This window comes from Camelus dromedarius, unplaced genomic scaffold (assembly GCF_036321535.1).
Source record: "Camelus dromedarius isolate mCamDro1 unplaced genomic scaffold, mCamDro1.pat HAP1_SCAFFOLD_198, whole genome shotgun sequence".
NCBI classification, from domain to species: domain Eukaryota; kingdom Metazoa; phylum Chordata; class Mammalia; order Artiodactyla; family Camelidae; genus Camelus; species Camelus dromedarius.
The window spans coordinates 442,598-466,080 of NW_026989822.1; the positions used below are offsets into that span (position 1 = coordinate 442,598).

A 23,483-nucleotide genomic window follows, 5' to 3' on the forward strand; every position below is an offset into this window, starting at 1 on the left:
TCTCATTTTTTATGGACCAAAAAATGCTTGTCTTGTTTTCTTTTCTCCTCCATCCACCCCTTCAGGTCAGGGAGTCATCTTCAAGAATTTCTTCCTAAAATGTAAAGTAATGATGAAGGCAGTGTGTTTCTGTGGTTGATTTCATTTGACTTGGGTTCATTTTTCAAGATTTTCTGGTGAGGTTCTTATGAGCTCTTAAAAGCTGGAAGAGCAGCACAACCAAGGAGAGAAAGTCAGAGAAACCAGTCAGCGTCGCCTGTGAGGTCTGGGGGACGAGGGCAGGAGGTGGGGCTGAGGCAGCACCGTGGCCTCCCCTGCAGCCCTGAGGGCAACGTGCGCATGTAAAGCCAGCGTCTCTTGTCACCATGTGTTCTAACAGGACTCCCACTAAAGGAATGCGAGGAGATTTGGGGAGGCCTTACCTTTTACCCTCTTGTCAAACATCTTTAATGCTGATTGTATTTATTCAAGATGACACAGAGATCACCTGCAGAGCTTGAGGAAGCGATGCTTGCTTCCTGTCTTGCCCGCCCCAGGCTCACTCATCAGACACCTGATTCTTGCAGGCACTGCAGTGCCCGTGGGGGGCGCTCTGCTCCTGGGGGTCTCTGCTCCTGTGGGGGGAGCTCTGCTCCTCGGGGAGCTGGGCACGGGAGTGCGCACATTGGAGCCAGTCGCACCAGCGCTGATCCCACTCCAAATGGTGAGATGAGCCTTTTGTGTAAATAGCAGAGGTTGGATCCAGAGTCTTCCTGTGTCTACGGAGTTACCAGTAAAGCCAACTTGGAGGAAAGAAAGGAAATGCCTGTTCCATGACTGTGTCCTAAGAATTTAAAGCTCACAGCAGAGCACACGTGAGATCTCATCCAGTAAATACACTGGGGTCTTGACTCTGACTTGTCATGAATTTGGCATTCTCATAATGTTATTTCTCTTAAAATGTCTAATCAATCATTTTTGTGTGATGGTTATGTGTGCGTAAGTGTCCTGAAGAAAATGTTGTGGATGGAAGTGTGGGCATCAGTGGTACCAGAAGGGTTGGTGGCCCTGGGGGCTGCCCGAGCTCACACCATTTGTCACCAGCAGTCTTTCAGATTGCATCTTATTCCAGAGCTCACTGGGGCTCCCATCTCTCACTACGTGTCTTGAGAGAATATTTGTTCAGAGGGGAGGGGACGGGGTGCTTCCAAGTCTGGGTTCTGGGGTTCCCAGTCTAAAGGTGGCACTGGCACAAATCCTTTATTCATGGAGTAATGAAGCCCCCCAGTCTCGTGGCTAATTGGGCCTCCCTGTCCTTCTTCATGTTAGGAGCCGGAGGGCTTGGGTTAGGCCCCCAAACCTGTTTTTTGGTGAGCTTTCAGCCCTATCACACCACCTGGGTTGTCCCGTTTCAGTCACATGACTTTGATTTTTGCAGGTAGGTGTGAATCCTGGATAGTGCCTGGGGCTTCCAGGTTTCCCCTACAGTAGGGACAATGAAAAAAATTCACTCCGTAAGGTGTGTTCAGGGGCCTCGAGGACAAGTAGGGACCGACAGACAGATGTCTGGATGGGTGGCGATCAGGCCCAAGTCTTGGAAGAACAGAGATTCCATTACTGTTTTAACAGTGAACTTGAGGGAGGAATTCGGGAAGGTCTGATGCAACTGAGATTAAAAGTATTATATGGTTTTTATTGTTAGCAGTAGTGGTTTTTAACCCTTAGACCCAGTCCCCCCTGTTTATAATAAATATTTTGTAACCTTTCTTTTCTGGTGCCCGGAAGTGAACGTCGTAGAAAATGTAACCTAACTATAAATATGATAAACAAATAGACAGGTAGATGGAAAGATGTGGTACCTAAATTCTTATATTATGGGGTATTTTATATTCTATGCTAATTAGTGACCTCTCAGGACAAAAGGCACATAGGAAGGGAGTCACTTCTAATAAACTATTTTTCCAAGCCTTACCTAACTGGGAAACAAGTGGCTTCAGAATGTTAGAGCACCTCCCATGTCCCCGGGGAAATCTCCTTGTCAGAGTTACACTTGCTGATGGTGTCCTGTGCCAAGTGCAAGCACATGCGGTTCGGAAGCTGCCCGGAGGCTGACTCCGGGGATTCCTTCTCCGTCGCAGCTGTGAGGGAGCCTTGTCTTTCCTGACCACAACCACAGAGGTGATTTTGAATCTCTGAAAACGGCCATACCAGTGTATATCACAACCCCCACAAGATATGTTGAATAAAGTAGAAAACTTTAAGTGTCTCCTTTAGGATAGAAATAGGGTATAAAAGAAATAAATTAAAAAATTCTAGTGCCCGAATAAGTGCTACATTACACTGGCTGCATCATAAGGTTAGAAAACTTCATTACTGCTTTACATACCACATCTTGCAGTTAGATTTTATTGATCTTTTTTTCCCTAAAGAAAAAACAATCATTTGATGAGTTCTTGTGTCAGAGGTGACGAGCAGACAGCAAGAGTAAAACCGGGAATCTTGATGCTTGTCAGTCTAAGACCATCTCCGTCACTGCGCAGATCATCTTTACTCATTTTACTGCACTTTTTGGAATCACCTTCTCACTTGGAAAAAACCCTGTGTCAGTTGGATTTGTTAGTAAAACAATTCTTTTTCTTACCTAGCGCATCAGTGATGTTTTCAAGATGATAAAAAAAAATTGGCCCATGGCATTTAAACAGTTGCGTGTTCTCGTAATTCATGGCTCACGGTCTCGTATTTGTCACAATTGGAGAACTGTTTTCTTTGTGCAAATTCTCATTGCTTTGGTGATGCAGGGACACGTGTCCTTACTGGATGGAGTATGATAGTAGTTGTTTGCATTCTCTCCCTAAATCTGGATTCCTGTGTTATGTTTCCTGTTAACTTAAAAAATAGGAATATTGTTATTTACCTAAATAGCTAACCTCGCACCAGTGATGCATATCAAATTGGTCCAAATAGGAATTCCAATATTAAATGAGACAGTAACTTCACAACCCACTGTTCCAAAAATTTGGATTGATGGTTCAATTATACCAGGGACATTAACTGTTTTAATTGAATCAATCATTGCTTTCTTCAATAAAATTTTCCATTCCATCTGCTCTTTTGGTTTATTGTTCTTCAGTGTTTCATTTGCTTTCTTTCCCAAAAATATATGATTTTGGCTTTTGTCATTGAAAATCATTGCTGGTTTTGCTACCTCATGCTGGAGAGGAAGGCTTGTGACTGTTTTATAGTCACTGATTTCATGGTTGTATGAGTGCTTAATGCCACCTTGCAGGGGTGTGGAGACCTAATGAAGTGTGTACATAAAAGGCTTAGTCTACACTGAGTGCAGGGTTAGTGTTCACAGCCCATGTCATCAGTATCATAATTAATCCATTACAATCATCCTCTATTAATCAGTGTTATCCTTCTAACGTCTCCAGGAGAGGAAATGTAGTATTCTGAATGCAAATATTTGCCAAACTTTTAGTCAATTCAACACCTTTAAAGCTTTGCTGTAATAGGACTGTGTGCCTGCTATCCCTACTTCTGCTCCTCCTGACCCAGGACGCGGTCTCCACGGCTGATGATCCACAAGACAATGGATTCTTGATCCCATGGCTCTGTGTGTTCTGGGACATCTGGGGACTTCAGCACTGTTTTAGGGGCTTTGGGTCCCACCTCTTCATAGCATTGCTGAGATGAGATCTGTGCGTTCACCCTCATTCTTGAGCGTATGGTGTATTTTTTTCTAGAACCAACACACGCCACCATGGCAGCACTGCTTTGACCACGTGCTTGGACAGCGAGTGCATGTCAGTTCTTAGGTTTAAAGTTTTCTGTTCTAATTTCTAAAATGGGGTATATTGATGGATACACTCCATGTAAACAGAAGCTCTTTGGGGTTTTCAGCAACTTCTAAGAGTATAAATATTCCTGAAGCAGCTAACCTTCCTCCCAACAAGTGAGGAGCAAGCCGGCAAGTCCTGGGGGCCTGTGGCGGCCAAGCTCTGCAGTCCAGGCTGCTCACCGAGGAGAAAGGAGAAAAACTTAAAAGCCTACTTCCATGTTGTCTTCCATAGAATCTCAGAACTGAAAGTTTTAATATCTAAAGAGGGGTGTTTTTTTAAATAAATTTTTTATTTTTTTCCTTTTTCACTTTTATTAGGTAGAATTATTACAGTTCAACTCCACATACACATATTGCATGTAAATACATGTATAGAGTATACTGCATTTTTTTAGTTTACATATATGTAATAATTATTGTTTCTAAGAACAGATTAGAGCTTTAGATTTTTAAACCTACAGTTACCAGAGGAATAAAACCAACTACAAAAGAATAAACAGATTATAATAATCCAAGCACAAAGGACAGTTTCTTGAAGATGTGCTTACACATCTTCAAGAAATCAAAATAATAATTAGTTCATTGGTGGTCTTATTATTATTGCTATTAATTTTAGATTCTCCATAAATGAAGTCATACGGCATTTTTGTTTCTCTTTCCACCACACTTCACTTAGAATGACCGTCTTCAGGTCCATCCATGTTGCTGCAAATGGCATCTTTTATGGCTGAGTAGTATTCCATTGTAGATATGTATCACCTCATCTTTATCCAGTCATGTGCTGATGGACATTTGTGTTGTTTCCATGTTCCTTATTCTATGTCCCTTCTGGCAATAATTACTGATTTTAAATATTTTCCACCTTAAAATCCTTCCTGAAGGAGATGTGGTAACAGGAATCAAAAACAGTTACAGCACAGGGTTGTGTGTGATGGGCCCTGGGGGCTTGGTAGAAAGGTTGGCGGAAAGGATTTCAGATTCTGATCAAATGATTCCTCCTCTTGTAGCCCTGATGACCGCCTCTCTCACGGCCTGCCCTACAAGTCTGACCAGTCCCTTCTGTGAATCCCACTGTATTGTGCACAAATTTTGTCCAATTGGTGTCATCCATCAGGTACCTTAGGTGAGGCACCCAAGCTCCTGTGTTGGTTTCTTCCATCAGCCCTTAACTTCCTTGGGAGCCAGAACTGTCTCATTGCCCCAAGGATCCCTAATGCCTAGTGAGATGCCTGATACAGCTGGTACTTAATGAGCACATGGGTCAAATGGAAAAACCTGATCAAAGAAAAGGCCCTCATTTTTCAGACATGCCTACTTGAGTACATAGGGTAAAATGACATGTCTTCTGGGACTTGCTGTCAAATACTTCAACAAAGGACAAGGAAAAGAACAAAGGTCTGAATAAAGGAAATATGGAAAAGTTTGTGAATTTCTTAACCTGGGTGATGGGCTTATTGTACTATACTTACTGATGTATACTTAAGTTAGTTTATAATTTTACTATCATTAGCTGAATAACAAGTATTAATACGTATTAATTGAAATCCTTAGAACTGACCAAACTTACCCCACACAAAATCCTTATTGTCCTAGTAGTGTGTCTTATAGAAATCTTTTTCCCACAAAGACAGGAAAAAAGGGAGACAGATCCGTGCAGTATTTCCACGTTGTCAAAAGACCAAAGGCCGACACAAAAGAAGAGATTGTAAAGAAGATAAAGAGGCTGAAATCAATGTCCGGAAAACCTAGCTAACAATCCTAAATGGCCCAACTTAACTAACCTCAGCACTGCCGCATCAAGAATGGGGCAAATAGCACCTAGTGGATTTTTTTTTTAAATAAATAAATAATGATCCAGTTCCTACCACAGGCAATTATGGTAAGAGTGAGTATAAGTTCTAACAACAAATAGTGTACAAATCATAATTTCTACCTGATTCAAACTGCTTCTTCTATAAAATTTGAATCTTTTTATTCTTAAGATAGATTTGTGGCATATGACCTAGTGATAAAATTTTCAACTGGCTTGTATTCAAAAAGTTCACCATAGTGAGAATTTATTACATCAAGTATTCCTTTTTGGGAAACCCATGTGCCTTGTCACTCTCTTTCATAAGATTTCCTGTGGAAAATTCAATCCTTCATTCAGGAAAAGGCTGAGCAATATATCTCATGGAAAACCTTCATAAACTGCAACACAAGAAAATGAAAATGACAGTGAGCAGCCCGTGAAGCTGGCAGACACACAGCACACGGCTGTGTTCCCGCCTCGACTTTCTGTAACCAGCAGGGAAAATGTGCATTTCAAGAAATAGACATAAACACTTTTCAGGACCTGAGCACACAATTTCCCTTTCAGGGTTTAGTGGGCTTCCATTTAATTCTATGAGAAATGTTTAAAACAACAGAACAACAGCTGAGATAGGGTTTAAAGTAACTTTTATGTCTTAGTGAAAATAAAGCCAACTGATAGTTATCATTTTTACTTTATTTGATCTCACTCTCTTACTTTACCTCCCCAACATCCTCCACAAAATGATGGTGAACATCCCCTCCTGGGTCAGAAGGCTAAGTAGAAAGTACCAATCACATTGCGGTGTGCTTTGTTGTTTTATTTTTCAAAACAAACAAGTTTCATTCATGTGATTTAATAATTAAGATCAGAAACAAAGTCTACTCAATAAATGTTAGGCAACACATGTCATCATAGCTGCTTATCAGGTTTGGCCCCACGTTACACACTTTTACATGGACATGTGCCATGTGCTGTCATGGGAAACGGTGAGTGGGGACAGGGTCTCTGCTCTCACAGGGCACACAGCCTGGTGGGGGAGGCGGTGTTCAATCATTGAACTTTTTTTTAATGCACTTACAAATTATGGGAAATGCTATTTAAAAAGAACAAAATGAGTCAATGAAAGTGAAAAATACAAGGACAGTATTTAGGCTGAGGGAAGACAGGGAACCTCTTTGAAGAGCTGACACTCCACTGAGACCCAAAGGACAACTCCGGTGCTGCAGGTGAAGGGCAGGGACACATTGATAAAGGGCTGATATCCAGAATATACCAAAATCTCTTTAAACTCAACAAGAAGGATGAACAACCTGATTAAAAAATGAGCAAAATGCCTGAACACACACCTCATCAAAGAAGAAATCTAGATGCCAAAGAAGTCTATGGAAAGATGCTCCACAGCATCTGTCATCAAGGGGATGCAGACTGAAACAGCGAGGTACCACTGCACACCTGTCAGAACTGCCAAAACGCAGAACACTGACAGCACCGAATGCTGGTGAGGATGTGTGGAACGTCAGGAATTCTCATGCATTGTTGGTGGGAATGTAAAATGGCCCAGATACTTTGGAAGATGGTCTGGCAATTTTTTACAAAACTAAACGTACTCCTAACATATGATCCGGCAACTGTGCTCCTTGGTGTTTACTCGACGAAATGGAAACTTATGTCCACACACAAATCTGCATACAGATGTTAATAGCAGCTTTATTCATAATCACCAGAACTCAGAAGCAACTAAGCTGTTCTTCAGTAGGTGAATGGATAAACTGTGGTCCAGCCAGAAAATGGACTATTATTTGGTGCTAAAATGAAATGAGTTATCAAGGCATGGAAAGACATGGAGGAACCTTAAATGCTTATTACTAAGTGAAAGAAGCCAATCTGGGAAGGTTCCACAACTGTCTGATTCCAACTGTATGGTGTTCTGGGAAAGGGAAAACCACAGAGACTAAAAGATCAGTGGCTGTCAGAGGCTAGAGGGGAAGGAGCAATGAATGAGGTGCAGCACGGAGCATTTTTAGGGTCACTAAGACAGACTACTCTGTATGATGCTGTGATGGTGGAAACGTGTCATTTTACATCTGTCCAAACCCACAGAGTGCACACCACCATGTGTAAATCCTAGTGTCAAGTATGGGCTCTAGGTGATGATGACGTGTCAGTGCAGGTTCACCCATTGTCGCAAATGCATGCTCTGGTGCAGGCGTCAATAGTGAGGAGGCTGTGGGGACAAACTGCAGTTCATACACCCAATCCAGCCCCAGCCACCGCTGTGAATAAAGCTCTGTGGGTGTGTGGACGGTCCGGCTGCTCAGGCGTCTGAACAGCAGAGCTGAGCAGCTGCAGCAGAGATCAGGAGGTTTGCAGACCCTGAAATATTTACTCCCAAGCCCTTGACAGAAAAAGTCTGCTGAGCCCTGTTCTACACGAATCACAATTCACCCTGATGAGACAGGACAGCAGGGCCCAAAACAGGCATGGTTAATGGGACTGAAGCTATGTTTTAGTTCCAACACCTTTGCTGAAGTCCTGCAGGTCCAGCGATAGGATGTAGCCAGGAAGTGTCTGCAGAAGGAGTCGGTAGAAGGCCTTTCAGCCAGGCTCCGGGATGCCGGGGGCCGCTCGCTGCACGGGGGCCACCCGCTTGAAGAAGGCGGACTTGCGGTGGAAGCCGATCAACTCATAGAGCTCGGAGAGGATGCTGCACTGCTGAATTCTCTCCTCGGAACGCTGAAGCACAGGGAGAAAAGCAACAAGCATCTGAATGAAACATGTAAGTGAAAAAAGACCCGTAAAAAAGGTTTTCCCTTAAAACAGAGACCCGATGACACAGGAAGGAAGAGGAAGGCTGACTTCGTGCACTGATGGGACCGGATGCAGAAACGCAGGGAAGCAGCGCTGTGCAGATGCTCCAGGCCCCCTCCGGGCCCCACCTCTCCGCGTTCAGCCTGTCCTTTTACTAGAAAGGCCCGTATTCCCTGAAACAGGGGAATCTGCTACCTAAACATGAGACACAGGGAAAGGAAAGAGGAAAAGGAAGAGAAAATAAAGGAACAACAGTTCATCTAGACCCTAGTGTTTGGGCGGGACTTTCACCAAACACACAACCTCTCAAAGCACAGAGCACACAGTGAGAGGCTGACAGAGTGACTGCGACTTCTGCTCCTTAAACACCAGCTACCTGCCAGCACACGCTGCACCCGTTACTGAATCATTACAATCATCTCAGAAACTATTACTACCCCAGCTCACAGGCAAGGAAATCTGAAACTCGGGGAGGAATTATTATCATCCTGGACAAAGTTCCACAGCCCAAAAGTGTCAGAGTCTCCGGCAGACCCTGGACTAAAATGCTCCTCATCACCACGGGTCCTGAGCCTCAGGCTGAGGCCACGTCAGGTCTGCACAGGCCCAGAGTACGAGTCTGTGGGACAGGGAATGCTCCCACTCTAAGTGCAAGGCCAAGGCCCTCAGGAAGCTATGTAATGAAACGAAATCCCCAAACTCATTTCCAACCCACTGCCCTGTCTGGGAGGACTGCTTGGCACATCTGCGCTGTCACCTGTGCACAGGCTGTGCAAGGGGCCCAGACAGTGACGTGACGTCCCAGTGGAAGTGGCTCGGAGACAGCTTCATCACAGGACACACTCTCCCGGCTTCCAACGTTAACTCTCCATTCCATTTCCAACTGGAAAGTAAGTTTAGACTTGTTTTCCTCTCCAGAAACAAAGAGAGTGGTAACATCAGCGGGAAACTCAAGACTGAAGAAGAGTCTCCTGGCCATTTGGAAGGATAGGCCGGGGAGGGAACAGAGACAGGGATCAGAAAGACCCGTGTTCCAGTCCAAAGTCTGCACATCTCTCGCTTTGACAGTTTCCTTATTAATACAGGTGATAAAATCTAATTATGATTGTTGGGAAAACTAAATGAAATAACGTATGCCACTAGCATAGGTGTAAAATCCTCCATGAGTGTTCCAGAAATGGACATGATCGTGGTTAGTTACTGTCTGCCAAGTCTTGGGTGCTAAGCTCACATCAGCCAACTAGAGATGTGCCAGAGAATGCCTCAACAGCCAGCAGCCTTCTCCAACTTGGAAGCGCACAGTGTCTGAGGAACAGGCAGTGGTGGATGCTTTGGGACACTCTGGAGGTAGCACTCCAGTGATGACTTTAAAAAACTGGGGAGAATTTAGGGGACCATACTGTTCAAATACAGAAAACTCATTCCATGTCTACCCACATTCATCTCTAGCCATGATGATTCAGAGAGGAAATACATATTCAAACGTACACCATCTTCCCACAAAATCATCTGCAAACGTAACTGGGTCCACTATCAGTCATCATCATTCGAAGAGAAGGATGGAAAAGAACAAAGCCAAGCTAATACGCTCCGGTATTTTGTTGGGTTACGATGTCACAGAGGAGACGGACAGGTCAACAAGGAACCACTCTGCCGTGATCACAGAGCCGGGGAGCGGGAGGAGCGGCAAGATGTATGACGCAGCCGCAGCTGTGCCCGCGCTTCTAGGCAGGTACCCAATCACCTCGACAAGGTGTCAAATGCTTGTGCCCACGTCCTCATCACCTGACATGTATTAACGAGAAATGAAAACTTATAAACGTCCAATAACCTCGGTGGGTACACCGTCCAAAGAAAAAGTCACAGTTTGACAACTGGCCATCCCGGTTCCCTGGGAGTCATTCATGGAGAACCTTAAAAACCACTCCTCTGTCCTCAAGAAGTGCAGCCTACTTGTCCGATCTTTGGCTCAGAGATACAGCACGTTCACGTGGACTTTTATGTCTGCACAGATTTGACTGTCTTTCTCCAGGTTCACTTGTCCATTCTGAAGAGGCCTGAGTTAAGTCCAAATTCCATAAGATCAATTCCCTCCAGTGAAAATTCAACAAGCCTGCAATTACAAGCCAACTGAACAGGAATGTCCTCAGCTAAAAATGTCACCCACCCTTCACTGCTTTCTTAATCTCCTCTCCTGGCTAATTGCAACAGACTAACACCACCCTCCACCAAGTTCCCCAACTATGTCAAATAGAAAGTAAGATCCATAAAAGAGGAGACAACTCCATAGTCACCTCTGAATTCCTACCATACAGTAATGTCAATAAATAGAACTATGATTATGGCTTCTTTCCTTTAAAACCTTTCTGGTTATTTAAATGAGACCATGGAAGGGAAGTGTTTGGGTCCAGTATCTTGATCCAGAAGACTCTGGAGGCCTTTTTCGGAATGACTGTCCACTGATTCATTCAAAACACGACTTCTCTTTCCGGGAGGAGCTGTGATTTTCTGCCAGGAGTTTGTTGTCACTCTTATGCCAGAACAGCTTTAAACTAAACCCTTACTTTGGATATGTTATTTTTCCCCTCTTCCAAAAAAAATGACTTTCCTTACTTCCTTGCCTTGAGGAATGCTTTTTTCCTTTTCTTTCTAATTCACCCTTTTGTAAAGCAGGATTCTCAGGATGTGCTTGGCCTTACATAAGAACGGCCATCGAACTCCCAGTGTGAGACGCCTCGAGCTCACCTCCTGCCCTCCTGCCAGGGCAACTGAATCTCAGTTCAGGAGCCAACCGGCACCCCAGGGCTTCTAAGTCTCGCTTATCTCCCAGAATCCCTGCTTTCTGGTTTGTCTTGGCTTCTGAGGATTTCCCCTCACTTTCTTGACAATTAGCTGTGCAGCTTGAAAGATGAGGAAGGAAGGTTTTATCTCTTAATCAGCATTTTAAGGAACTTATGTAATGAAGGTTTTCACGAGTTTCTAGTACCCTCCATTGCTGAGACAGAAAACACACTAGATATTTTCTAAATTTAGTTATCATGTGCATTTTTTCTTTGCTTTTGTTTTCTTAACTACTAACAGACATTTTTTAATTAAAAAATAAAATAAGGCCCCAAATAGGATAGAACATTGAAGGGGAAACAAAATTAAAGGGCAAAGACAGAAAAATGATAAGTCCTCTACAAATTTAATAGAATACATACACTATGGATCAGATCAGCAATTCTCAGTAACAGCTAATTGAAACCTGACCATGAGGTAAAACGTCTCTCCTGTCAGGAGATGGCTAACAGAAAATAGAGTTAAATCAACAAACTAAAATTCTAAGTCTGGCTAGGTATAGAAGTCTACCAGCTAAATGTGTCTTCTTTTGGAAAAGAGGGAGACTGACCAGCTCTTTTCTGTGGAGCCTGAGCCCATGGGAGGATGGTGAAGTGAGCTCAGTAAGAACTCAATTAGCAAAGTGAGTGATGAATAAAGAGACGTGAGCTTTGATGACAGAGATGATACTACTATTCACTTGTCCTTTAAGTATGTCTTCACATTCAATGATCAATACCTCGGCGTCCTCAGGGATTGAGATTATAGGAAAATGCACAGCCCAGGCCCAGACCTCCTCTGTGATTGTGACGCTGCACTTAGATGTCTCAAGGGCAACTCGAACTCCACCTGCAAAGAGCTGACTTCACGGTTCTCCTCCCATAGCCGTCCTGCCCAGGGCCCCTGGTCGGGGGGCAAGGTCTCCCTGCCTCTCCCAGCTCAGGCCCATCACTCACAGATGTGACAGGGCCCCTCCTTAAGGGCCCAATTTCCTCAGCCACCGAATCCCACCACCCAAACCTGTCCTACCAGGTACTCACTGGCACTCACGCAGCACTGACTCTATGCTGGAGACCACGCTGCACACTGTGCACACGTTATCTCACTGGATCTCCACAGCAGTCCTGGGAAGTCGGTACATCTCTATTTCAATTTATTAGATAAATTGTTTCACTTCCTTGAGTGCGTCATCCAAAGTGACACGGCTACTGAGCCACAAACCTGGGACTGAAAATCACTTGAAAATTGAACACTGCTACACCTCACAGCCACCCTACTCTGACTTATCACATCACCTCCTGCCGAGGCTTCTAAATGTTTCTAAGCATTCTACAAGAGAAAAGTGATCTACGAGAGCACCCCACTCCCCTACTTAAAATCTGTCAATGGTGGTCCACTGCCCTTAGGAGGAAGCCCCACCGGCCTGAGCACAGCCCAATGGCCTGGCATCCGCGTTCCCTGCATGGCCGCGCCGCCTCACCCACCATGCAGAGCTACACATGCCGTGTCCAGGACAGGGATGCTGACTCCGTACAACCCGGGGCTCATCTCACTCGAACAATGATCACCTTCTTCAGTGATGACCCTCTTCATTGCTGACTCTCAGAAAAATATTTTCTCAGGATGAATCAATATCTTTTTCCTTACAACTTCCCATCATTGATAATGAGCTCCACCCAAAAGAGAGAAGACATAATCCTCAGTCTCCTTATCTATAAAGTGTGAATAAGAAGGAAATATGAAAGGTTTTAAGAGAAATAATATTCATGTGAAGCTGAGGGACAATTCCCAAGATACAGTAAGCACTCAGTATATGCTTTCTTAATATTAATAAGAATAGTTTCCATTCCAGCAACCTTAAATCAATGCTTTATGGCTTTGTCCAAAAGAGTACCGACAAACTGTTGGACGAACCGCTTTGAGCAGATCAGCACAAGTGTACTGGGAGAGGTAAGCGCTGAGTCCAGTTACAGCTACAGCCACCCAGCACTATGGGGCGGGGGCAGTTTGCTCAAACTCTTACATGTTGCTTGAGCATTTAGTTGTAGTTATTGAATAAAGACAGGTATTATTTAGTCAAAGCTCCTGAAACATAAATCTTCAAAGATTGATGCAAATTAGGTTTCAAGTACAACACTCTCACTAGAAATTATTTGAAAATTATAGTCTTAGCTCCTCCACACATCAAAAGGTCATGTTCTTAATGTACCTGACTATATACACTGAAAGGATTTTTTAAAAGAAATTAAGATGAAGCCATCCTGAATAAACTCTCAGTATAATCTGCACAAAGCCCCACCCAAGGTTCTCACTTCTCACTTCCACATAGGTGTCAGGTAGCTTAACCTGGGTCTTTGTTTCTTATAACAAGGGGGTGGGAAGAATTGTGGATAGATTTATGTAGCAAATATAAACTTGGGGTATTTGCTGTGTAGGAATCCTAGAAATAAATAAATTGATATATAGTCCCACCCTTAGGAAGCTCAGCCTTTCCATTTACAACAGCATTAAAAATAAAATGAGAGATACATTTAACAAAATTTTACAAGATTTGTACATTGAACAATTTGAAGTATCACCAAAAAAATTTAAAACACCTACATATATGGAAGACATCTCATGTTCATGGAATGGTAGACAATATTGTTAAAAATGTTAAGACTCCCCAAAGTGATCTACAAATTTAATGGAATCCCTATCAAAATTCCAGCTGACTTCTTTGGAAAAATTGAAAAACTGATGCCAAAATTCATATGGAAGTGCAAGGGGCCCAGGTCAGCCAAAGCAATCTTGAAAAAGAAGCAAAGTTGGAGGACTCACTTAAAGGTTTCTACAAATCTATAGTACTCAAGTCAGTATGGTACTGGCATAAGTTTGGATGCATAAATCTATGAGACAGAATAAAAAATCCAGGGGAAAATTACATTTACAGTCAGTTTTCCACAAATGTGCCAACAACACTCCATTGAAAGAATAGTCTATTCAACAAACGGTTCAGAGACATCTGGGTATCTGCAGGCAAAAGAATGAGTCTGGAATCTGGACCCCCATATTTTATATAACAAATAAAGATTAATTCAAAATGGATCACAGACAGAAATGTAAAAACTAAATGTATAAACTTTCTACAAGAAGACATAGTATAAATCTTTGTGGTCCTAGGATAGGCTATGGCTTCCTAGATACAATACCAAGAACACAAGTGATAAAAAAAAAAAAACAGATAAAATAGACTTCAGCAAAATTAAAACCATTTTTTACAAAGGACATCATCAGGAAAGTGCAATGAAAGGGGAAGGGGGTAGCTCAAATGATAGAGTGCGTGCTTGTCAAAAAACAAACAAAAAAAAAAGAATAAATCTAATTACCTCCCCTATAAAGAAATTGTTTTAATGTTTTAAAAAAGTAAAGTGAAATGACAATCTGCAGAATAGGAGAAAAATTGTGCAAAGTATATATCTAATAAGAGACTAGTATCCAAGATATAAAACAAATACTTACAACTGACCAATACAAAGAAAATCGACCCAATTTTTAAATTTCCCAAGGATTTAAATAGATACACAATTGGCCAATAAGCATATGAAAAGATGCTCAGCTTCACTAGCGAAATCAAAATCAAAATGAGATCTCATTTTACACTCACTAGGATGGTTATAATCAAAACATGGACAATAACAATTGTCGGTCATGAGGCAGAGAAATGGGAACCCACAATATGCAGCCGTTGGAAAGGGGCAATGGTGCCGCTTCTTTGGAAAAGCCTGGTGTTTCCTCAAAAGGTTAGAGTTATATGGCTCAGCAATTCCACTCCTACATATAGAGTCATCACTCAGTATCCTCGGGGGGTTGGTTTCAGGAACCCCCCACCCTGGATTCCATAATCCAAGGATGTTCGATTCCCTTTACAACCAGCCATCTGGATCCATGAAGTGGAAACTACAGATATGGCGGGCCAACTGTACAGCCAAAAGAATGAAAACATATTCTCACAAAAACTTGCACATCAATATTCATGGCAGTATCATTCAGAGTAGCCAAAGGTTACAAACAATATCCATTCATCAATGAACGGATAAACAAAATTACCAAGAATAGGCCCACAAACTTTTGGTCATTGAATCTTTGACAAAGGAGGTGAGAACATACAATGGAGTAAAGACAGCCTCTTCAGCAAATGCTGTAGGGAAAACTGGACAGCTGCATGTAAATCAATGAAGTTAGGCTACTCCCTCACAGCCTACACAATAATGAATTCAAAATGGCTTAAAGAATTCAACATGTAGACAAGACACTATAAACCTCTTAGAAGAAAACATAGGCAAAACATCTGACATACATCTCAACAATGTTTTCCTAGAGCAGTCTACTCAAGCAATAGAAATACAAGCAAAAATATACAAGTGGGATCTAATTAAACTTACAAGATTTTTCACAGCAAAGGAAACAAAAAGCAAAACAAAAAGACAACCTATGGAATGGGAGAAAATAGTTGCAATAAATGAAACTGACAAGGGCTTAATTCCCAGAATATGTAAACAGCTTTTACACTTTATAAGAAAGAAAAACAAACAATTCAATTCAAAAATGGGCAGAAGTCCTAAAGAAATATTTCTCCAATGAAGACATACAAATGGCCAATAGGCACATGAAAAAATGCTCAATATCATTATCAGAGAAATGCAAATCAAAACTGCAATCAAGTATCACCTCTCACCAGTCAGAATAGCCATCATTCAAAAGTTCACAGACAATAAATGCTGGAGAGGCTGCGGAGAATTGGGAACCCTCCTACACTGTGGTGGGAATGCAGTTTGGTGGAGCCATTGTGGAAAACAGTATAGAAGTTCCTCAAAAGACAAAAAATTGACCTCCCATATGACCCAGCAATCCCACTCCTGGGCACATATCCAGAAGGATCCGTAATTCAAAAAGACACCTTCACCCCAATGTTCACAGCAGCACTATTTACAATAGCAAGACATGGAAACAACCTAAATGTCCACTGACAGATGACTGGATAAAAAGGTTGTAGTATATTTGTACAACAGACTACTATTCAGCCATAAAAAAATAATGAAATAATGCCATTTGCAGCAACATGAATGGACCTGGAGAATGTCATTCTAAGTGAAGTAAGCCAGAAAGAGAAAGAAAAATACCATATGAGATCGCTCACATGTGGAATCTAAAAACAAAAACAAAAACAAAAAAAACCCCAAAAGATAAACTTATCTACAGAACAGAAACAGACACAGAGACATAGAAACCAAACTATGGTTACCAGAGGGGAGAGGGTGTGGGAAGGAATAAATTGGGAGTTCAAGATTTGCAGATACTGAGTATGTATAGAATAAACAGCAATTTTATACTCTATAGCACAGGAGAATATATTTAATATCTTATAGTAACTTATGTTTAAAAAGAATATGAAAATGAATACAGGTATGTTCCTATATAACTGAAGTGTTGTGCTGTACACAAGAAACTGACACAACAGTATAAACTGACTAGACTTCAATGAAAATATTTTTAAATAGACCAAAAATGAAAAAAAAAGAAAAAGGATATTATCAAACAAAAAGAATAAAGTACTGATTCAGGCTACAATATGGATGAACCTTGAAACTTTATGCTAAAATAAGCCAGACACAAAAGGGCAAATAGTGCCCTTTAAGGTGAACTGTATCTAAGCGTTTACTGTACTACTCCTGTAAATTTTCCGGAGGTTTGAAGTCTATCAATATCAAAATAAAATGGATTATTCATTAAAAACATAAAATGATTCCTCACAGAAGGGCTTTATTTATTAAATGCAGAAATGTATGTAAAGCTCCTGGAACAACATTTTGCATGTCCACACACAGTCACTGCTATCACTGCCACTCAGAGGGTGGTGCCAGCGCTGATGAGGGCTGCTTCCAGTCGCTCCCCTGCAGACAGGAGTGAGGGCCTGGGCTCTGACAGGCAGGGTAAGCGTGAACCTGGGTCAGACACAGCCATGCCCCAGACTCTGTGTTACCCAAATTTCTAATACAAACTGCAACATGTAATGTAAACACGCTAGAGGGATGTATCTTACAACACAGGGAATACAGCCAATGTTTAACAGTAACTATAAATGGAGCATCTATTGTACACCTGAAACTTATATCATATTTTAAATCAGCTATATCTTTATAAAAAATTAAAAAATAATTTTAAAATATTATCACTTCAATATTCAATTCGGTTTTTAAGTAACTACTAAACAGCTTAGAATGTATAAAAGCATTTAAGTGTGCTGTTTGTTTACATATTTATTTACTTTCAGCCTCATGCTAAAAGAGAAATTAAACAATTTTTTAAAACACAGCTTAACAGACATAACAACAAAAAGGCAAAACTGAGAGTGAAGAGAAAATGGAGATTCAATACTTAAATGAAACCAGGGGGAGGTAAAGTCATAAAAATGGATTCCATGAAGTCAGGGCAAGTGTTAAAGGCCGACTAGAAATTCAGCTGTAAGATTCTTGGCAGCTAAAGCAAAAAGAAAAAGATGATGGGGCGGGTGGTAGAGCTCAGTGGTAGAGCGTGTGCTTAGGGTGCACCGGGTCCTGGGTTCAAGCCCCAAGGCCTCCACTAACAGACAAATACACCTAATTACCTACCCTCCCAAAAGAGCCCCAAAGAAAAGAAAAAGAGAAATTTCTTTCCAAAAAAAACCTGATATTAAATTTGGATTAAATACTTAAAAACAAAAAAAGAAAAATAGAAAAGGTGAGTGACACTGTGAAGGAAAAGCCCAGCTGGGCTAACAAGCTAAGTCACATATCTAAGTGTGATAAGTGTCGGTTTACTGATCTAAGTTTTGCTGGGCTAACTCGTAAATCTGAAGTTTAGTGTCAGTTTACTGGGCTAACAAGCTAACTCGTAAATCCAAGGTCAACAATTGTCACTAACGTGATCTGTTCCAAATTGATAAGCTTCAGTGTACTGATTCCTTGCTTTTTGTTGTTTGAGCCTTATTGGCTAATAGCCCCTTACTTGTAATTAACCCTATGAAACCTCATGTGCAGGTCTTGGAGGTGCTCAGAGCTTCGGAACAGAAGCCCCTCTGAGCCCACCGGCGTAATAAATCTCAGTGCTTTTTTCTTGGCTGACCTGTTGTTTCCGTAACAGCACAAGCGATAATGCCCGTGAGATAAATCTGCGATGGCTGCTGGCAGGTCCCCATGTCCCACGTGGGAAAATCTGAAACAATCTTCTCACCACTCAGAGTCATCCTCAGCCCACACCACCCGTCACCCTGTTAAATGCAGGAGCACAGGCAGGGCCCGGCCTTTGCTCTCTCTGTGTCATCACAGTGAGACAGGATGGAAGGGGGCAGGGCACAGCCATTCAAGGAAGGCCACAGCAATTAACATCAAAATGGTGAAGGATTCAACCCCCAGTAGGCCTTGAGGCTCAGGATGAAGAGATTTAACTTCTAGCAGAGCTTGAGCTTCATTATACACCCATTGTAATAGTAACATGGTGAATAACATGCCCCAGGCACCATGGCAGTCCCAAGGCTAGCCACAAAAGGTCAAAGGGTGGGAAAAGGCCAACTCCCTGGGAATCCCAGCCCCTTGCCCTTAGGCTGGTCCTTCTACTTATTAGCATAAGAAACCACCAAGCCCATGAAAACGAGCAACATAGCGCCGCCTCGCGGTCACCCCTCTCTCTCCCTCTTCGGAGAAGGCCCACACTCTGTCTGTGGAGTGTGTACTTTCTTTTAATCTGAGCACCCAAACCCCGCACCTCGTGGCCTTTCTCTTGCCTTTCAATGTGTCTCTGTGAATAAATCTACCTTTACTCAACAGTGGCTTCCTCTTGAAATCTTTCCTGCATGAAGCCAAGGACCCACGTCTGGTGGGGCACATTCCAGAGGCTCAACCAAAGCCTGGGACACAGCCCTTCTCATGCCCCACGTTTTTTATCTTGTATCAAGAGGACTGGGTTGTGAAGGGAGCTCTGAGGCCCCAGCTAAGGGACAGAAGCCGCCCCCAGGGCTCGAACTGGCGGGCAGCCTCTCCCCCAGCAGGGGCCTTGGTGTCTGCCCGGTTCTCTGTGTTTCTCTGTTGTGCTGACTCCCCAGCCAGACAGCGTTCTCCCTAGGCCTGTCCCCACAAAACCCTTCTCTCCAAAATACAAGCACGTCAGGTCACAATCCTCTTGTTCAACCAGGAAATGTTCAGCCCACTATTTCCCTCCCCATTAAGGTACCTAACTGTCCTCCCTCCCATCCCACCACTTCTTTGTGAGAACTCTGCACTCTCCACTCACCATCCTGAATGCAGGTGCCTTGCTGGCTGGGACTGAGATGTTTCAGTCTCACACAGCCTGCGTCCTTTCATTTTCCCCTTGGTACCTTAAAAAAGCCTTTCCTGAGTCTCCCATCCCTCTGATTCTGAACTTCACAAAGTGCTGAGGTTGCAGTCACTATGTGCATACCTCCCAGGTTTTGACCAGGTTTCCTTCGCAATATCTTCACTAAGGAGCTGCATCAAGAAGTTTAAAGAGGCTAGTCTTACATCTGAGCGGAGGAGCCTGCATAAAATTTAAATGGCTTTGAAGGGAGAGTTAACCAGGGACAGAGAGGTTGCAGGTCTTAGTCAACAGTGTCACAAGTCAAAATGTTCTTCAAAGGCTCAGAGTGGCTTCTGAACACGGAGTCGGCAGGGAGGAGGTGCCAGGCAGTGAGTGGGGTGAGTGACACAGGGTACGCTCCCCCAGCTGGGGAAGAATTGGGTTTTTTTCTAGTTTTCCAAACAATTTCTTACTACCTTTTTCACTTATTGTCACTTACCATTTCCTACGAATTAAGAATATCAATGTCAGTCATTTGGGCCACTTGGGAGAAGCTACACGATGCCATTCACAGGGCTGGGACATGATAGCCACACCAGTCTAGGTTCAAAGACCAGTGGGGGTATTTCCATGGTGATCACGGGCATGCAGCAAACTCCCCAGCTTCAATGACCTCATCTCAAAGGTGGGGCAATAAAACTACCAAGCAAAGTGCGTGATGATTATGGCCGACAACTGTTTACTAGGTAAATGCCCGTGACAGCTGCCGCTTAATGGGGAATGAGTATGATTAACAAGGCCCTGTCTACCTGGTCACACGCTCCCTGCCTTCCTGCCTTGGTGCAGCAGCAGAGCTTGTTTAGCTGAGATGAACGCCCCCAGAGCAGCCTCGACGGGAAAGCTCCCAGCTCTGCACGGCGAGGTGTGTTCCTTTCCTTCTCAGAGCTGATCACAGTTTGCTGTCGTCTGTTTTTATGTTTATCCCTTTTGTAACTGCCTCTCCTCCAGAGTTTTTGCTCAAGCAGCGCAGGGCCAGGTGTGTCTTGCGGCCTCCCCGATATTCTGGGCTGGGAAACAGCCGACCCCACATCTGGCTCTGGTGCTGAACGGAGAGGGCAGAAGGCCCAGGGACCCATGCTGAACCGAGGCCCCTGCACCCAAAATTATGGTCTGACTTTGGGCAAATTACACAGTCTTATTTACCCTGAGGTTCCTCATCTGTCCATGAAAATAACTGCCCATGGCACACAGAGTTACAAGGATTAAAGGAAATCACCAAATTCACAACTTATTCAAGGGACTACCAGTGCATCCTCAACAGACAAATGCTGCCTTTACGGCTCTGACACACGCCAAGCGTGGCGGCCGCACACAGTGAACAGTGCGAAGTGCCAGTGTGTTAAGTGCTTCATGTGTGCTATAATACTCTGTAGAACTTACAACAATCCCAGGAAGAAACGAATATTATCATGTCCATTTCACAGATTCACCAACAGGTTAAGAGAGGTTACATTCTAGTCCAAGGCCGTATGGTGAGGAAATGGCGATTTAAACCGGAATCTGGGCCCAGGCCTTGGCTCCATCTCTCTCCCATCCACCTGACCACTTGCCTATGAAATCCACCTGTCCAATACACGTTTGCAGCCGGCCAGCTCTTAAATGCAATGTTTGCCACCGTTTGTCAATGTTGGTTAATTTCCATAAACGGTTCTCAGAAACCACTACAGAAAAGACAGGTGGACTTAAGGAATTCTGCATTGCGTTCTCCTGTAATGTGCAGAACACCTTCCCTACACCACCAAATCCAAATGTATGCTTCCTCCATGTTTATGTTTGCACACGGCTTATTAAAGTAGAAGGTACCTGCAGTAATTCCATCTCGGTTGCTTTCCAAGGTTGCAGATTATCCATAATCAGTCCGTGAATGAAAATACTACAATGTGAATGAAAATACTGCAACCATGTCAGTAAACAAGGAATGCTGAAACCAAGTCATTAGCGGCTGCCGCCCCCCCTCAGCGAGGACAGGCCTGCAGCCCAGCCGCTGAAGCAACTCACAATGGTGCCCTCTGTGCAGACTCAGAATAAGAAAGGACAGAATACTGGCCCTAGGTAGCTAGGTGCTTGTCTAAAGAATGAATTCAGTGAGTCCAAAATGTTTGCTTCCTCCCATACATAGAAAAGCACTATATTCTTGAACTTGAGATACCTGGCTTTCTTTAGATAACAAGCAATCTTTATTGTTCCAACTACCTGGTCTTTGTTGTAAAGCTCCTATATATCCTAGCTCCTCCTCAACCTCTTGCGAGCAGTCCCTCAGAGAGATCTGAGAGGCTGTCATCCCGGCTCGAGTCCTCCTGGCAAATAAAACATAACTCTTAACTTTTAGGCTGCACATGTATTTCAGTCAACAGTTTTGGACACCATGAAGGGACCCAGAGCAGACTTCTCTCCACCTGAAATCTCTGAGTAACTGGAGCCTTGGTACCAGCAGTGGCACTTTGTGCCCATCCTCCTCCTCAGGGAGTCCAGATGAATTTGGGTGAGTCTCTCCTGGTTCTCGGATCTCACATATTGGTTGATAATCCTGAGTTTTATTTGGCGGTGTATCCAGGTATGTGGCACTCCAGTTGAAAGAAACTGGGGTGAATTATACACCCAGTGGAGACATACTGGGTGGGGCCTGGTTGAAAGATAACGACAAATACCCACCTTGAGGAGACGTCTGAAGTGAGGCTGGTGGAAACATATCAGGAAAATACTCACCCAATGGAGATGTCCCGAGTGGGTCCAAGTTGAAAGACACTGGGTTCAGGACTGAGTGGTTAGGTAAGAGGCTGGTCTAATGTTTTCCTAAATTTGGTTACATCCATTGAATTTTTTAGGATAAAAGTAAAACTCTTATGAGGAACCTTTCAACTCCAAAAATGGGACCCTTCTCCTGGCTGGTAACAGCTTTCTCGGGTGACAGAGAATCTTGCAGGAGTGGTAGAGGCAAAGACTTCATGCCATAGAGTTGTCCCTGCGGGAAATCTTACTAGCAAATTTATTCTGAGAACCCGACCTTACAATGGGGAATAGAACTTTCAAAAAAAAATAAAAAACAGAAAAGAAAAGAAAAAGAAATGACAGATCGCCAGCCTCCAACTATTACCCCAGCCAGGTTTATGTATGTTCAAAACTTACAGCATTAATTGGGAATTAGGAAAAAAAAAACTCACTCTGAAAGTAACTAACCAGGCCTAATAAAAACATTTTTTGGAATTCTGAACTTATAAAAACAAAATCTTGGTTAGGGGGAACTTGGATTTCTCTTACTGTGTCCTTGAAATATAAACGTTTTATCTTTCTCTGGGTGTTTTAAGTGTGTGTATGTATGTATATATACGTTTACTTTCTTTTTAAAGGAAACCTTGGACTCTGCCATACAAAAGGTACAAGTATTGTGTACATATGGTGGCCACGGAAATAAATTGGATTCTAAGCAGTTCTTTGATTGTACCAATTTTCAGATATTTTGCCATCTTAAACTTTGTTGCATCAGCCTGGACCATAAAGGCCTTTAGCTTTTGGATTGTAAACCTTTGAATTTTATTTAAGCAACACCCCCACTCTCATGTGGAGGAGCCTCTTCATCTTATTGGTTTAAAATCACTATATATATATATATAAATTGATGGCCATATGATGGATCCTTTAATTTGGAAAAACTTTTAAATTTGTGAAAGTTGAAAGAGATCTCATTATAAACAGCTGTTTTATTGGTACCTATTAAAATCAAGTTTAAAGGTAGAAAAATATATCTAATGGTTAACCTAAGAACTTAGTTAAAAAAAAAATGGTTTGAAAAGCTACATTTGTGTTTTTCCTTTCCGATAAATGGTTCTAATAAAAACTTAGAATAATTAT

General features: G+C 42.8%; 1 long non-coding RNA gene across 1 annotated transcript in view; it reads right to left on the bottom strand.

Annotated features, from left to right (window-relative positions):
* Window positions 1–7,302: 7,302 nt before the first annotated feature.
* The window catches only part of LOC116157206 (uncharacterized), an 85,097-nt gene continuing 68,916 nt past the window's right edge, over window positions 7,303–23,483 (bottom strand). Inside the window, exon 3 of the long non-coding RNA XR_010380207.1 lies at window positions 7,303–8,348. This is a non-coding gene — a long non-coding RNA (uncharacterized LOC116157206). The remainder of the gene's footprint in view (window positions 8,349–23,483) is intronic.